Source organism: Brachionichthys hirsutus, chromosome 10 (genome assembly GCF_040956055.1).
Source record: "Brachionichthys hirsutus isolate HB-005 chromosome 10, CSIRO-AGI_Bhir_v1, whole genome shotgun sequence".
Classification (NCBI taxonomy): Eukaryota; Metazoa; Chordata; class Actinopteri; order Lophiiformes; family Brachionichthyidae; genus Brachionichthys; species Brachionichthys hirsutus.
In genome coordinates this window covers 4,064,643-4,069,492 of record NC_090906.1, presented here as the reverse complement: position 1 = coordinate 4,069,492, position 4,850 = coordinate 4,064,643, and positions in this window count along the sequence as shown.

Here is a 4,850-nt window from a genome sequence, read left to right as displayed (position 1 = left end):
TTAGGGCTTGTCCATTTAGCATCTTTAAAATACATGTGTTTTTGTGCTTTTATTTTTTGCTGTCCTTAAGGTTTTATTTAAGTGTGCCAGCAGATTTCTTCTTGTCTGCACCCATTTAATGATTTCATGATTTACAGTGGTATCGCCTCCACAGGAAAAGAGAACTTATCACAAGTGGGTATGTGTGCAAAATCAGGAGCAGTTATGGCACAGAAATGTAGTCTTGCACCTCCACCTACAAATAATATGTTTTTTACTGGCTGGCTGTCAACACATTGCAAGAGGGGAAAAAAAGGAGTACATTCCGGGGAATTTCTGGGATTTGAGTGCAATCAGTAATTAACTACCGTACTCAGACATGGGCACAAGCGCTTCCTGAAGTGCATGCACTGTTCAGCTCTCTGCATAATGCGGTGCGCTTTCTCACTCTGCCTCTTTGACAGGCCATTGCTCATTCGCTGTCGAAAAGCCCCTGATAAGATCAGGATGTTGTGTGTGTGTGTGTGTGAGAGAGAGAGATCTGAATAATTCAGGTTTAATGTTTATTCATAGTTTATCTGACATTTACAGTATTTTGTATATATCTTGATCACAGCAATAAAATAAAATAAAATCTGAAAAGTATCCTCATCAAGTCACGAAGGGCAAAAAGAAGAGTCAACTGGACTTGTTCAAGTCTCTCAGAGCTGAAGAAGCCTCTTGGATGAGAGGTGAAACGTCTTCGATTGAACTTGAACAAGTCCAGTTGACTCTTCTTTTTGCTCTCATCACCTGGATGACTGAGAACCTGCACAGACATCATGATCAAGGTTTTCTGGGGTTTTTACTGTTTAAATTGCGTAAGCAGATATTTTCCACCCTAAATATCAATGTTATTTGATACTGAACTATTCCAGTGGCTGCTATCAATAAATAACCAAGATGAGAGTATTTTGGCTTCAGCATGGAAGAGTAGTGAAATCTGAACTGGCATGATATGCTGCTCGATGCAAACAAGCGTGTGCATTAATATTTATGTTATTCACGTGAAAGCCTGTTTCTCTTCACACACTGGATGCAAGCGTTCCCATTCCTTTCCGTTTGAAGAGCCAGTGTGTCTGTGTGTGTGTGTGTGTCCATGTAGCAGCTAGCTTAAGTACCTTTGCGAATGAATAGAAGATGCTAGTGAAGCGGCTAGCCTCTGGGGTCTAGCTTCCACTTTACACGCTATGAATTTTGTTCTATTCCAGGAACGTGCCTTAAAATGGAGAGGAACACAGTTATGGCATTTTGTGACACTGCTCTGGTGCGGCTGCTTTTAGGCTAGGGATGGGGGGTCCAGGAGAGATAGGAAAAAGGACAGATAGGACGAGAGAGGCAGAGACCGAGGGGAAACATTTGTCCCCCCCAACTCGTCTTTTCGGCATGCCAGTAATATCCGCACACAACCAGCTGTCAAGCTGGGCGGTCAATTAGCAATAAGTCAATTACCCATCAATCCAGAAAGAAAACTATCCCAATTAAACAGAGATGTTGAAAGCTGTTGTGTTTGATTGTTATAGTTAGAGGAAGTTTCCATGGATTTTCTGTCCATGAAGTTTTATTTGCACAATCTGGCACTCTTTGACTGCTAGCAATGGTGGCTGCTCATGCTAAAATATTCACATAAAATAAATCATTCCATTCAGTAAAACATCGTAACTTAACATTTATTTTGCACTCTATATGGAACTGGCCAGACGTCTCTGGCTGACTGTTAGTGCCTCACATATCTACGCATTCTGCTGAGAATCGGTTCAACTCCTTTAACAACCTCCTGTCACAATGTCACAGTTTTTTCACTCATTTTAAAGAATAAGCTTTCAAATTGGTGCATACTAAGTAGTAAATGTCACTGCAAATGAGGCTAGGCTGCAGATATAATCCTCCTGTTTATGGATTGGCACATAAACACACACGCACACACACACACACACACAGTGAGAGATAGAAAGAAACTCCAGAAGAGTGAACAAAGAAAATCTGCTGTAAATATCATTTGAATAAACCACATGCAAATGTCTGTTTTATTTGCATATTATGTCTCTCATACACAGACATAAATGCAAACACAAACACATTCAAACGGACTAACTGTGACACACAGTTTAGTTTTAAACAGTTTTAAGATTCCATAAAATGCCAGGTGCATGCGTCGGGCTGCTGTCACCGCGTCCCTCTCCCGGCTGTGAGTTATTAGGTCGGTGCTAATGAAGCAGACAGAGTGTGTGGAGGAAAGGCATTTCATTTCAGCTCGTCGTGGGAGCCTGTGGTCAGGAGGGCTACACATCTGAGGTGAGCCGAGGTCTGACAAATGGTAAAATATTTTGGAGACATATGGGAATGATGTAATCCTCAAAAATACAAGTTACTTTCTAATAATTCACATTTGTCCATTTAGCTCTAAAGAGGGCTTTTTAATAATGATATTCAAAGTGAAGGTACAGCATCTAACACTGAAGGAGATTAAGTTGCAGCTGCAGCCGTTTTCTTTTTAAATTCCAGATCCTTCTTCTGAGTAATTCATCCATCAATCCAAGATATGAAATCACTCCAATGAGTTCTGGGTTCCTCGGTGGGGTGGGGGGGGGGGTCTCTATCCTATTTGACATTGCCAGAAAACCTCCGAAGGGAGGCACTGAAGATTCATTCTAATCAGATGCCTGAACCACCTGAACTGGGTCTGACCAACACAAAGAGGCGTCTGTTGAGCCACATCCAGATGTGTGAGCTGCCCACATTATCTCTAAGGACAAGTCTGAGCTGAAGGATGCTCACTTCAGCCAGTGATACATCTCCAAGGTGATTTATTTACCCAGTATTGCCTGACTGTATAATTTACAGGGTTAGTTTATTTTTATTTATTTACATTTGGCCCGTTTCTTCTATACTTACGTAGGGATAGGAGCAAGAAAGGAGATACGTTTTTTTTATTTGCCGCACTTCCCAACTTTATTGAAAATAGAAAAGCCATGAAATGAAACCAGAAATGAATAATATGAAACCATTTATTTGTTTCTTGAAGATCTCTTCTCAAGCTCATTGTTAATCAGACATTTGAGATTTTTATGTTTAATAAACTGATTTACACTCAGGGATTCTGTGTGATGTAGTTTTGCTGTTAGTCTATGTTTTTAGCAAGCGCTTTATATTTCACTATATTAACGGCATCAACTTTTCCAATGAATATTCCAGTCATCAGAACATTGCATTAAGCAGATTTTGTTCCCTTTAAGACCCTCCTATAAAAACTAAATGAGGAATTCATCTTTTTACAATACTGCCACCCAAGGGTGGAACTGTTTGACTCCTGCCCTCAAAACATGCACCTCTTTGGCCTCATTCAAAACGGCCCTAAAAATTCACCTTTCAGGGGGGCAGAAACGGAGATAGTCATCACGACTCTCTCCGGATCAATCCCCCCCCCCCTTTTTTTTACGTTGTACATATTATGTGTCTTTTTAATTTATTGTTATTTTGCATCTGTGGTGTAATTTATTTTTGTTTTATTGTTATTTTGCATCAATTGAGTATTTTAATATTAGTTTTATTTGTATTGTTAAATATCGATTTATGTACTAAGGACTTTCAACCGAAACAAGACCGCAAGGGCTTTTTGGGAATGCTCCTCTTAGACAGGATGTTTGACTGTATTTGTACTGTAATACATACTACTGTTTGACTGTACTTGTACTCTAACATTCTATCTAATAAATATATTCATCATCATCATCATTGTGTTTGACTCATCTTCTGTATATCTATCTATCATCTATCTATATATCTATCAGTGTCAACATATCTTGATAATTATGCAGGTTCCAATGATCAGCAGATTAATTTAGGGGTAGTTCAAGGTCTATTTTCATGATCACATGTCTACTTTTTAAATATGTATGTGCAGGTTGGTTGGGTTGGTTTCATGCATAAAACTGTTCAATTTACACAATTGAAATATCCATTCTTTAAAATTCAACACTCTTTCCCCTAATTATGAATTTCTAGTGCCACTAATGCTCTCCTCCGTTCCAGTAGCTCAGCAGCATTTTAAAAGCTTACACTTGTTTTTTTCGAAGACTCGACCTTTCATGTGAGAAACACCGATTATCTTCCAGCAACTGAGCCAAAAGCCGCAAAGAGCGGAGAGGCAGAGACTCAGACAAAGGCCAAATATAATGATGCGGTAAGAAATAAAGAAGACCGCATTTAAGGATAATAAACTGGCCTTTTGTGCAGTGAACTGCGGAGTGAACATTGTAATAGCGGTCTGGATGGCTTTATAAATGGGGGGATTCATGGCGCTTGTCCTTTTGTCTGAACAAGCTTTCATGAGAACACACCAGGAAGACCATTAATGGAGAACCCAGTATTCTTAAACAATTACACATGAAGGTCAGTGTGTGTCATTTTGTTCTGAAAATGACTTTCAGAATAACATACAACATTGAGCCATTCAAACCAGAGTAGCAGGAAGACAGACAGTTACTCTGCCACACAGCATCCCTCCTGCTGAAGGAATATTTAAAAATATATATTTCTAAGGTACTTGCTCTGTACCTTTTAAATGTTACCTTTAAAGCCAGGTCATCATTGTAGAGAATTGGTTCTCAATCGGCTTCAGCTGGATAAATAAAGGCCAAATGAAATTCTCCATCACTCTGCACCATTGACCCTGAAGTCCTGAAGCTTCTTTACATCTATCCTGGATGAAGATCAAGTTATAATACATTTCTATTTTAACTGGTTAAGCTTTTTTTTTCCAGTATTTACAGTATTGGTTACACAGCTAAGGAAATGCATAGACCAATTGCCTGCAAGTTAAGCCAACCCAC